A 13,457-nucleotide genomic window follows, 5' to 3' on the forward strand; every position below is an offset into this window, starting at 1 on the left:
GTCTCCTGCATTAGTATGTGGATTCTTTACCAGTGAGCCACCTGGGAAGCCCATATTGCCTCAATTCAAAAAATAAAAAAGAAGAGGAAAAAAAGGAATACTACCTTATGTAAAGGCACTGAGGATGAGACTGTATACAAGACAAGGACAAAAGTGATTTTTGAGTCAAAAAGTGATTCAAAAGAGTTGGTCTTAGGATATGAAAATGTTTGTGGAATGAATGAGTGAAAGTCACTCAGTCATGTCTGACTCTTTGCAACCCCATGGACTATACAGTGGAATTCTCCAGGCCGGAATACTGGAGTGGGTAGCCTTTCCCTTCTCCAGGGGATCTTCCCAACCCAGGAATTGAACCCAGGTCTCCCTCATTGCAGGTGGATTCTTTACCAGCTGAGCCACAAGGGAAGCCCTTTTTATTTCACACACATTTTCCTTTTTACATTTTCACAAGTGTGTCCAAATCTACATTTAAATGGTCTAAATAACTTCCAATCCATGTAAGATAAAATCTAAGTAATATGAAAGGCTCATGGTATGGTTTAATTTGGCAGTGTGTTTCCTTGTTAACGGATAAAAATCGTGCATCTGACAAATCATGGTGTATTAAATTAGGGGTCAGCAAACCATTTGTGTAAATGGTCAGATGGTCAATATTTCAGGCTTCCAGGGCCATCCCATCTCTGCTGTAACTACTTAACTGTTGCTGTGTTGTTTCAGCAACTGCCGACAAGCCTTAACATGAAAAAGCATGGCTGCTTTTCAATAAAACTTTATGGAATTTAGATTTCATACAATTTTCACGTGTCATGAAATATTATTCTTTTGATTTTTTTTCAACTGTGTAGAAAAACCAAAAACCAAAAAACCCACTCAGCTCACAGGCTTTACAAAAATAGGCCTGCATGCTGCAGGTTGCAGAATCTCGCATTAAATTCTGGAGAATGTGGTAAACCTGCTTTACAGAGAAGGAAGCTGGCCCAGGGCATCACTAAATGTCTTGTTCAAGGGCAAAGAATCCCGGATCTGGGAGCTCTTAGTGTCTTCTGCAATTCCACCGGGCCCCTTCCCATTCTGCAGGTCCCCAGATTCAGATTCAGGCGCCGAATCCACGTTCAAGACCCCTCAGTGCACCATTGACCTAGTTGCGCCAGGATGCTCGCCGTTTTCAACCGTGCGTGCTTTTCAGATACAAGAACGGATGTCCAAGTGCTGAGCACTACCAAGGCACGTTTTAAACTCTTACCAAGAGTTATTCCCCTCTCCTGCTTGCTCACTCCCCTTTTGGCAACTTTCTGTCCTTTTTCCGGGGAGTAGGCACCCCTCCCCCACCACCCCGCTCAAGGCGCCCCTCCCAACCCAGCCCTCCTGGTTGGGTCGCCTTCCGCGCCAGCCGCGTGGTACCCAGATCTGGGGCGGGGAGGTGTGTCAGGAGTGGGAGGCAGAGCTCAGCGATCTGCGCCTCCAGCGCTCCCCCCTACCCCCCGCCCACCGGAAGCTATTTGTGCTCCTTTAAGCCATCGCCAGGCGCCGTCTTCCTCCCCTCACCTCTTTCTCGCTCACTCTGCGCTCTCTCTCCACTTAGTGGTTCATTTACTGCTCAATCTGTGATTAATTAAAACAATTTAAATAACTATGCTGATGCTAAATTCATTTACAGCCACCTCCGACGCGCGCGGCTGCACCGACACAGGGGAGCTGCGGTGCCGACTTAGGATGACCGCCAGGGGGCGCTGCGGACTCGGGTTTGGCCGCAACCCGAGATTTAGGCTTAGGGTTGATTCCGGGCAAAGAAAGGGTTAAAACGGGCATTCTACTCGCGCCACCCCATCCCCGCTTGCCTTCTTCCAGTAGGTCACCCACTGTGCCCTAGAAGTTCCCAGAGAACCTCTGGGCTAACCCCGGACAGAAACTGTTGGGAAAGTGAGCTCCTTTCTCCTGCCCTGGGTCAGCCTTGGGATGTGATCTGGACGCATCTGGGTCCAGACACCAGGAAGGTCTGGTTTGCAGGGGAGGAGACAGGCTCAGACTGTGTGAGCGACCCCAGGATGGACTTTCTTGCTGGAAGAAGGGAGCAGAAGTACAGGGCAGAGGCGGGGGCTTGGGTTCCTTGTCCGTGAGGTGTGCGCTGGCTGGAAGAGGGTCTCGCTCCCCAAATACACTGTCTACACAAAACCTCAGAATATAACCTAATTTGGGAAAATGATATTTGCAGCTTCAATTAGTTAAACATCTCAAGACGTAATCATCCTGTTGTTGTTTGGTCATTCAGTCGTGTCTGACTCTTTGTGACCTCTTGGACCGTAGCCCGCCAGCCTGCTCTGTCCATGAGATTCTCCAGCAACAATACTGAAGCGGGCTGCCATTTCCTCCTCCAGGGCATCTTCCCCACCCAGGGACTGAACCTGCATCTCCTGCATTTGCAGGCATATTCTCTACCATGAGCCACCTGGGAAGTCCAGGTAATCATTCTGATGGGCCTTAAATCCAATGACTGGAGTCCATATAGAAGGAGAGAACAAAGAGAGACTCACATATACAGGGAAGAAGGCTACGAGGCAGAGATGGGAGCAATGCGGTCACAAGCCAAGGAACCCAAGAACCACCAGAAACTGGAGGAGGTGAGGAACGTTTCTCCCTAGGAGCCTCTGGAGGGAACATGGCCTCACCAATACCCCCATTTCAGATGTCTGGCCTCAAAACTGCAAGAGAAGAAATTCCTGTGGTTTGAAGCCAAGGAGGTGTGTGGGAATTTGTTCTAGAAGCCACAGCAACTGCATACAAGGTATTAAGACAGAAGCCAGCGTGGAAGAGGCTACTCGGTGCCAGGCATTTTGCTGGGTGCATTCACAATTGTCTTCTCACTTTGCCATGGTCTCATAAGCCTGGTTATTATCAATGCCCCCACTGTGCAGGGTCAGGCAGCCAGGAAGTGGTAGAGCCAAGTCCAAGCTCAGGTTAGCCTGGAGACCCAGCAGGCGATCCAGCAGCTTCCCTTCCTTGGGTTCCATGGCCCTGCAGTTTCCAGGCTCTTTTCTTGAGAAATGAGACCAAGGACATAGAAATTTGCTGGGTGGGTGATCCAGGCTGATCCCACACACAGCCCTTCTTAATGAGACCTAGACAGATCACCTTATTTATTTACTTATTATTTTTTAAAGTTTGTAGAAATTTTTTTTCCCTGTACTTAAAGATTTATTTATTTGGCTATACTGGGTACAACTTAGTTGTAGCATGCTAGATCTTCCATTTTGTTGCAACTCTTTAGTTGTAGCATGCAGAGTCTAGTTCCCTGACCAGGGATCGAACCCAGACCTCCTGCACTGGGAGCTCGGAGTCTTAGCCACTGGACTATCAAGGAAGTCCCAACCACCTTATTTATTTATTTTTTTAATTTATTTTTTTATTGAAGGATAATTGCTTTACAGAATTTTGTTGTTTTCTGTCAAACCTCAACATGAATCAGCCATAAGTATACATATATCCCCTCCCTCCCATCTCCCTCCCCATCCCCCCTTGCCCCCCCAGGTTGATACAGAGCCCCTGTTTGAGTTTCCTGAGCCATACAGTAAATCCTCATTGGCTACCTATTTTACATATGGTAATGTAAGTTTCCATGTTACTCTTTCCATACATCTCACCCTCTCCTCCCCTCTCCCCACGTCCATAAGTCTTTTCTCTATGTCTGTTTCTCCATTGCTGCCCTGTAAATAAATTCTTCAGAACCATTTTTCTAGATTCCATATATGTGCGTTAGAATACGATATTTATCTTTCTCTTTTTTACTCATTTCAGTCTGTATAATAGGTTCTAGGTTCATCCACCTCATCAGAACTGACTCAAATGCGTTCCTTTCTTTGACTGAGTAACATTCCATCGTGTATATGTACCACAACTTCTTTATCCATTCATCTGTTGATAGGCATTTAGGTTGCTTCCATGTTCTAGCTATTGTAAATAGTGCCGCAATGAACAATGGGATACACGTGTCTTTTTCAACTCTGGTTTCCTCAGGGTATATGCCTAGGAGTGGGATTTGAAAGGTTGTTGTTGAATGAAAAGATGCAGGGATTCTTGGCCCCCAGAAGAGAAGAATTCAATCCGGGGCCAGAGACAAGGGTTGATCGCTCAGAGCTTTTGTGTAATAAAGTTTTATTAAAGTATAAAGGAGATAGAGAAAGCTTCTGACATAGGCATCAGAAGAGGGCAGAAAGAGTATTCCCCTGCTAGTCTTCAGCTGGATGTTATACAGTCACTAGCAGTCTGTTAATGAAAGAAAGGAATGTCTTAAAACTCAGAATGGCACCAGGCCCCTCACCCATAAGATGCATTTTGGGATAATCTTGGCACCAAATGGTTCATCCTGGGCCATAAAATGATTAACTTGAATCTTGTAAAAGGGCAGGTTACCATACAAACAGTTTCATTTACATAGATTAGGGGAACAATATCTGAGTATAACATACTGGTTTGTCAAGTAGGTTCTGAGCCATTAGGTGGAACCGACTTGAAGAGTTTGGGGTAAATGCATAGTACATTAGCATAGGTTAAGACAAATATTTCCATAAGAAAAATGCATTGGTTATCTCAAGGTTTGAGAATAGTTAACTTCAGGTGAAACCAGGTGTCATTATGGCAACACAGTATTTTAAGAAAAACCTCCTTTTAAATTTGTATAGAGAAGGAAAAAAATATTGCTAGTTTGTTTCCTCCTGCCGCTTAAGAGAGATAAAAATGTCTGACACTTGCAGGCTATTTCCTCGGTTTGGAGACCCCTGGCCTTCCTGCCTGTTACCCTCTCAGATTGCTGGGTCATATGGTGGTTTTATTCTTAGTTTTTTTTTTTAAGGAATCTCCATACTGTCTTCCATAGTGACTGTATCAATTTATATTCCCACCAACAGTGCAAGAGTGTTCCCTTTACTCCACACCCTCTCCAGCATTTATTGTTTGTAGACTTTTTGGTGATGGCCATTCTGACCGGTGTGAGGTGACATTTCATTGTGGTTTTGATTTGCATTTCTCTGATAATGAGCGATGTTGAGCATCTTTTCATGTGTTTGTTAGTAATCTGTGTGTCTTCTTTGGCAAAATATCTGTTTAGGTCTTTTTCCCACGTTTGGATTGGGTTGTTTGTTTTCCTGGTATTGAGTTGTATGAGCTGCTTGTATATTTTGGAAATTAATCTTTTGTCAGTTGTTTCATTTGCTATTATTTTCTCCCATCCCGAGGGTTGTCTTTTTACCTTACTTATAATTTCCTTTGCTGTGCAAAAGCTTTTAAGTTTAATTAGGTCCCACTTGTTTACTTTTGGTTTTATTTCCATTACTCTAGGAAGTGGGTCATAGAGGGTCTTGCTTTGATTTATGTCATCGAGTGTTCTGCCTATTTTCCTCTAAGAGTTTTATATTTTCTGGTCTTACATTTAGTAAGACTATTTTGAGTTTAATCCATTTTGAGTTTATCTTTGTGTATGGTGTTAGGAAGTGTTCTAATTTCATTCTTTTACATGTAGCTGTCCAGTTTTCCCAGCACCATTTATAGAAGAGGCTGTCTTTGCCCCATTGTATATTCTTGCCTCCTTTGTCAAAAATAAGGTACCCATAGGAGCATGGGTTTATTTCTGGGCTTTCTATCTTGTTCCATTGGTCTATGTTTCTATTTTTATGCCAGTACCATGTTGTTTTGATGACTGTAGCTTTGTAGTATAATCTGAAGTCAGGAATTTTGATTCCTCCAGCTCCATTCTTCTTTCTCAAGACTGCTTTGGCTATTTGGGGTCTTTTGTGTTTCCATATGAATTGCGAAATTTTTTGTTCTATTTCTGTGAAAAATGCCATTGGTAATTTGATAGGGATCACATTCAATCTGTAGATTGCATTTGGTAGTATAGTCATTTTCACAGTATTGATTCTTCCTACCCAGGAACATGGAATATCTCTCCATCTGTTTATGTCATCTTTGATTTATTTCATCAGTGTTTTATAATTTTCTGTGTACAGTTCTTTTGTCTCCTTAGGTAAGTTTATTCCTAGACATTTAATTCTTTTTGTTGCAATGGTGAATGGGATTGATTCCTTACTTTCTCTTTCTGATTTTTCATTGTTAGTATATAGAAATGCAAGTGATTTCTGCGTATTGATTTTGTATCCTGCAATTTTGCTAAATTCACTAATTAGCTCTAGTAATTTTCTGATACTATCTTTAGGGTTTTCTATGTACAGTATCATGTCATCTGCAAACAGTGAGAGCTTTACTTCTCCTTTTCCAATCTTGATTGCTTTTATTTCTTTTTCTTCTCTGATTGCTGTAGTTAGGACTTCCAGAACTATGTTGAATAATAGTGGCAAAAGTGGACACCCTGTCTTGTTCCTGATCTTAGGGGGAATGCTTTCATTTTCTCACCATTGAGAATAATGTTTGCTGCAGGCTTATCATATATGGCCTTTACTATGTTGAGGTAGGTTCCTTCTATGCCCATTTTTTGAAGAGTTTTAATCATAAATCCCAACTACCTTATTTAAAGTTGCATCCCTGTCCCTCTTCCATGGCCTTTCTAATCCCTCTTATCTTGCATTTTTTTTTTTTTTACTCATATCACATACCACCTTGTAGCATCATATGTATGTTAATTACATATGATTAACATATGTATGTTAATTATATGTATGTTAATGTTAATTATTTCCTATGTTTCTTGTTTGTTGTCCATCTCTTTTTTGGTTTATTATAATGAGTGCTATATTCTTCTCCAGTACTCTTGCCTGGAAAATCCCATGGATGGAGGAGCTTGGTGGGCTACAGTCCATGGGGTCGCTAAGAGTCAGACACGGTTGAGTGACTTCATTTTCACTTTTCACTTTCATGCATTGGAGAAGGAAATGGCAACCCACTCCAGTGTCCTTGCCTGGAGAATCCCAGGGATGGGGGAGCCTGTTGGGCTGCCGTCTATGGGGTCGCACAGAGTCAGACATGACTGAAGCAACTTAGCAGCAGCAGCATCTGTATTCTTGGTGTTTAAAGGATGCTTGATACTTGATAGATGCTCAGTAAATATTAATTGAATCAAACGATGCCTCTTAAGTAGATTTCTAATGCACACTCAAGGCCCTAAGAAGTCTGACAGCAGAGAAGCCAGTGTCTGTTTACCTTACCCAGAGCGTCTCATCTTGCTTGACCATGGAATCTGCTTCCTCTCTCCCTTCATCCCCCGTCAACTAAGCCCATCATGCGAAAGTCACTGTAACAACCACTTGTCTGTTCCAGTCTCCTCTGGGGGCTATTTGAGGCCAAATATTCTGAAGAGAAGAGTTGGGGAGACTTAGAACAAAGTAGTGGGGGCAGAAATACCCCCAGAGCAGCTCCATGGGGGACAGAGGCACCAGGGCCTGGCCCAGATGGGCAGTACTGGGCCTGTAGCCTGAACACCTACTGGCTGGGAGTAGAAGCTCAATTGGACAGTGCCTCCCTTGCACCTGTGTAAATATTCTGTCCTGTAAGCCCTGGAAAGAGCAAGACAGCATATGTCCAGGGACATTCTTTGGAAGAGCTGGGAAAATGAGCTCTTGCTTAATTTGCCTGACCTAACAGAAACCTGGCAGGAGGTCTGTGACACATCAGAGTGTGCATCTGGAAGACACTGACCAGCCAGTGTCTCTTTCAAGGCTCTGTGTGCTACAAAGTGCTGTCTGGGGAACCAGGACCAGATGAATTGGATGGGATGCTGGCATTCCAGTCTTCATCCAGAGGAGGGGGATGAGCTTGAAGGGCACGCCAAGGTCAAGAGGGAGTGCTGAGAATGGAGACAGCAATCATGGAGTGGACAGCAGACTTGATCACCATGGCCATACTGGCCAGAGGTAGGACCAGTGAGGGACACTAATAAGGGGAGGCAGGCTTTAGCCTGAGATAAACCAGAAACTTCCAAGCACTAGCACACCTCCCAGAGGACTGGGCAACCTAATGAAGCTGACCAGCGTTCTCCCCAGACAGGTCTGAGCGGGGCCCTGGTGGCCAGCTGGCTCTGTGTCCACACAGATCTGTACTCAGGACATCACTGATCCCCAGTGCAGGAGTGGAAAGTGGGGTCAGACCCAAGTTCACATCCTGGCTCCACATTGACTTGCTGTGTGATCTTGAGCAAGTTGGTTAACTTCTCTGTGTTTTAGTTTCCTCATTACTAAGACCAAATAATGGGCTTCCCTTGTGGCTCAGCTGGTAAAGAATCCACCTGCAATGTGGGAGACCTGGGTTGGATCCCTGGGTTGGGAAGATCCCCTGGAGAAGGGAAAGGCTACCAAATCCAGTATTCTGGCCTAGAGAATTCCATGGATTGTATAGTCCATAGTCCATGGAATTCTCTAGGCCTCTTGATGAAAGTGAAAGAGGAGAGTGAAAAAGTTGGCTTAAAACTCAGCATTCAAAACACTAAGATCATGGCATCTGGTCCCATCACTTCATGGCAAATAGATGGGGAAACAGTGAAAACAGTGACAGACTTTAGTTTCTTGGGCTCCAAAATCACTGCAGATGGTGACTGCAGACATGAAATTAAGACGCTTGCTCCTTGCAAGAAAAGCTATGACCAACCTAGACAGTACATTAAAAAGCAGAGACGTTACTCTGTCAACAAAGGTCTGTGTAGTCAAAGCTATAGTTTTTCCAGTAGTCATGTATGGATGTGAGAATTGGACTATAAAGAAAGCTGAGTGCTGAAGAATTGATGCTTTTGAACTGTGGTGTTGGAGAAGGGTCTTGAGAGTCCCTTGAACTGCAAGGAGATCCAACCAGTCCATCCTAAAGAAAATCACTCCTGAATATTCTTTGGAAGGACTGGTGCTGAAGCTGAAACTCCAATACTTTGGCCACCTGTTGCAAAGAACTGACTCATTGGAAAAGACCCTGATGCTGGGAAAGATTGAAGACGGGAGGAGAAGGGGACAACAGAGGATGAGATGGTTGGATGGCATCACCAACTCAATGGACATGAGTTTGAGTAAGCTCTGGGAGTTGATGATGGACACGGAAGCCTGGTGTGTTGCAGTCTATGGGGTTGCAAAGAGTCGGACACGACTGAGTGCCTAAACTGAACTGAAGACTGAATAATACTGTTTCTCCCTCATACAGCTATTGTGAAGATTAAATGAATTAGTATGTGGTAAGAGTCTGGACTGTCTGGCACATAAAAAGTACTACATGAACACCATTGCTGTTATTTCTGTTTTCCATTTGTACCCCCTCCCCCACTATCCTTCCTAGCCCTCGAGCCCTTGGCCTTGCCCCTGCTCTAACCTTTGGTTCAGGTTTCCTAGGGTTTGTTCCCTGGCTCCATGGACTTTGGTTCCCCATGCCTGGGTCTCCATTTCTAATTTTGGCTTACCTTGTTTCTCATGTTGGGTCTATAGTGGGTGCTGGTCACTAGCATAATACATTATTAGTATATTATCAGATGGTAAAGAATCTGCCTGCAATGCAGGAGACCTGGGTTTGATCTCTGGGTCAGGAAGAGACCCTGGTGAAGGGAATGGCAACCCACTCCAGTGTTCTTGCCTGGAGAATTCCATGGACAGAGGAGTTTGGCAGGCTACAGTCCATGGGGTCGCAAAGAGTTGGACACGACTGAACAACTAACACTTTCATTTTCACTTCTTTCATATTATCAATTAAGAGCCTGGGGTCTGTTGTGGACACAGTGAGGGAAGGAGCGTGTGTGCATGTATGCTCAGTTGCTTCAGTCATGCCCTACTCTTTGTGACCCTATGGACTGTAGCCTACCAGGCTCTTCTGTCTGTGGGATTCTCCAAGCAAGAATACTGGAGTGGGTTGCCATGCCCTCCTCCAGGGCATCTTTCTGACCTAGGGATTGAACCTGTGTCTCCTGCATTGCAGGTGGATTCTTTACCACTGAGCCACCAGAGAAGCCTGAGGGAAGGAGAGGGTGGGACAAATGAGAAAGTAGCACTGATGTATATATAGCACTATGTGTAAAATAGTTACCTGGTGGGAAGCAGCTGTATAGCGCAGGGAACACAGTTCAGTGCTCTGTGGTGACCTAAAGGGCTGGGTTGATGGGGTGGAGTGGGAGCGAGTATCAAGAGGGAGGAGATATATGTATACTTATAGCTGACTCACATTGATATACAGCAGAAAGCAACACATCATTGTAAAGCAATTATCCTCCAATTAAAAAAAAGCAAACAGCCTGGGATCTGGAGTCAGAAACAGGCTCAATTCTAGTTCTGTCACTTAGTGTCTGTGTGATTTTGGATCAATTCTGTAAACGTTGGGGCCTCAGTTCCCTTATCTACGAAATGGAAATGCAACACAATACTTACCTATAGGCTTAGGATGGGGTTTATATGAGAACAGTCCTGGAAAGTGCTTGCAGTAGTGCCTGGCACACGGTAAGAGGCCAGGAAGGGGTACCCATTACTACTCTTATCATCACCATTGCTGTTCCCAGCGGGCTGTTTGCACCGGGCTAGGAGAGGAGAATCCTGGATTCAAGTCCTCTCTTTACCACTTCCTCCCTGTGTGACTTGGGGTAAGTTGCTGCCCTTCTCTGGGTCTCAGAATCACCATCTGTTCCCTGGAGAAGCCCTTTCCTTGGCTGCTTTTCTGTTTTCGAAGCTCTAATATCTTGATCTCCCAACTGCCTTTTGACCCAGGTCTCCTGAGTAACCCAACTTGACCTGGGTGTCTGATCTCCCGACTTTAAGCCCTCGGTTCCTGAGTGTAGGTACTGCTGCTCTGTGTCTCAGGATCTGCCTTGCTCAAGCACCTCCTTGCATTGCCCAGTGGGGTTCTCTAGGGAGGACAGAAGGAGTCTTTCATTGTGAGAGAGGCTGGAGTGGTGGTCTTTATGTTTCCTTCTGGCTGTAGGCATCTAAGGCTGCTGTCAGTTTCATTGCCTTTTTTTCCAGCTCTGGGAGCTGAATCTTTGGGTATATCAGATGCCATTGAGCCCATCTTACCTGGGACTGCATCAGCCCCAGCACGCAGGGCCTTAGTTAAGTCAAGCCATCAACCTTGGGTTCTGAACCTCTATCCATCCAACAAATATTAATTGAGCACCTGGAAAAGGTCAGTTTTCATTCCAATCCCAAAGAAAGGCAATGCCAAAGAATGCTCAAACTACCACACAATTGTACTCATCTCACATGCTAGTAAAGTGATGCTTAAAATTCTCCAAGCCAGGCTTCAGCAATACATGAACTGTGAACTTCCAGATGGTCAAGTTGGTTTTAGAAAAGGCAGAGGAACCAGAGATCAAATTGCCAACATCCACTGGATCATCGAAAAAGCAAGAGAGTTCCAGAAAAACATCTATTTCTGCTTTATTGACTATGCCAAAGCCTTTGTGTGGATCACAATAAACTGTAGAAAATTCTTAAAGAGATGGGAATACCAGACCACCTGACCTGCCTCTTGAGAAACCTATATGCAGGTCAGGAAGCAACAGTTAGAACTGGACATGGAACAACAGACTGGTTCCAAATTGGGAAAGGAGTGTGTCAAAGCTGTATATTGTCACCCTGTTTATTTAACTTATATGCAGAGTACATCATGAGAAATGTGGGGCTGGAAGAAGCACAAGCTGGAATCAAGATTGCCGGGAGAAATATCAATAACCTCAGATATGTAGATGACACCACCCTTATGGCAGAAAGTGAAGAGGAACTAAAAAGTCTCTTGATGAAAGTGAAAGAGGAGAGTGAAAATTTTGGCTTAAAGCTCAACATTCAGAAAACTAAGATCATGGCATCTCATCCCATCACTTCATGGCAAATAGATGGGGAAACAGTGGAAACAATGTCAGACTTTATTTTTCTGGGCTCCAAAATCATTGCAGATGGTGACTGCAGCCATGAAATTAAAAGATGCTTATTCCTTGGAAGGAAAGTTATGACCAACCTAGACAGCATATTAAAAAGCAGAGATATTATTTTGTCCACAAAGGTCCATCTAGTCAAGGCTATGGTTTTTCCAGTGGTCGTGTATGGATGTGAGAGTTGGACTATAAAGAAAGCTGAGCAGTGAAGAATTGATGCTTTTGAACTGTGGTGTTGGAGAAGACTCTTGAGAGTCCCTTGGACTGCAAGGAGATCCAACCAGTCCAACCTAAAGGAGATCAGTCCTGGGTGTTCATTGGAAGGGCTGATATTGAAGCTGAAACTCCAATATTTTGGCCACCTGATGTGAAGAACTGACTCATTGGAAAAGACCCTGATGCTGGGAAAGCTTGAGGGCAGGAGGAGAAGGGGACAACAGAGGAGGAGATGGCTGGATGGCATCACTGACTCAATGGACATGAGTTTGGGTGAACTCTGGAAGTTGGTGATGGACAGGGAGGCCTGGCGTGCTGAGGTTTATAGGGCCACAAAGAGTTGGACACGACTGATTGACTGAACTGAACTGAATCATACTGGGCACTATTTTGGACACAGAGACAGAGGAATAGATAAAACAACATTCCTAGCCTCTGGCAGACTGGTTACTATTCCCCAAGCTCTACTTCCTTTCCTGGAGAAGGACTGTACTTCCCTATTCCACTGAATCAGCCTTGGCCAGTGGAATCTGAATGAGATGATGTGTACCAGCCAGGTCACCCTTGGCACATTCTCTTTTCCATCTGGCAAGTCACCTGCAATATTCCAGATAGTGGTTTGTCCATTAGCCTAGGTCTTCAAATGAGGATGATGGTAACATGGGTGCAGAACCCACAGCTGATCCATGTTGGACAGGGTGGGAGAAATAAACTCTCATGCTTCAAAGCTGCTGAGCTTCTGAAGTTGTTTGTGCAGCAGAATTTGCCTTTTACTGACTGAAACACTGTTCTATGAAGATTCTATTCTAGTGGAGAAAAGCAGTGATCCATGATAAATAAATGTGATGTAATATTAGATACTTTGAGGAAATAGGAAGTAAGACAAAAGATAGGAAGTGATGGAGGTGCTTTTGTAGATGGGGTGAACAGGGAAAGCCTTGTGGAGTAGGTGACCATGAGCTGAAGGAAGTGAGGGGTGGGTGAGCCAAGTGGGTAGTCGAGGGAAGGGCTTCCAGGCAGAGGTGCCAGGAGATGCTAACAGCTTGAGGTCAGCACCTGGTCCATGTGCTCAAGGAACAGCAGGGGGAAGGATGCCTGGTGCACAGAGGTGAGGGGAGAGTGGACCCTTTGTGGAGGCCAGGTCATGGAGACCCCAGTGGACCATGGTAAGGATGTGGGGTTGGGTTCCAAGTGTGCTGGGAAGCTGATAGAGTGGGGAAGTGACATGATGCAACTTACTTGACAAGATGGGCTCTCTGGATGTTCTGTGGGGAGGAGATTGTGGCGGATGAGGGACAAAGTAGGGCCACTAGTCAGGAGGCTACTGTGGTCACTCAGAGCTCTTCCTCTAGGGAGATGGAGAATGGATGGTGATAAAGGTGCCCCATTAGGTGCATCTTGTTTAATGGTGGGT

The sequence above is a fragment of the Bubalus kerabau genome, chromosome 1 (genome assembly GCF_029407905.1).
Source record: "Bubalus kerabau isolate K-KA32 ecotype Philippines breed swamp buffalo chromosome 1, PCC_UOA_SB_1v2, whole genome shotgun sequence".
Taxonomy (NCBI): domain Eukaryota; kingdom Metazoa; phylum Chordata; class Mammalia; order Artiodactyla; family Bovidae; genus Bubalus; species Bubalus kerabau.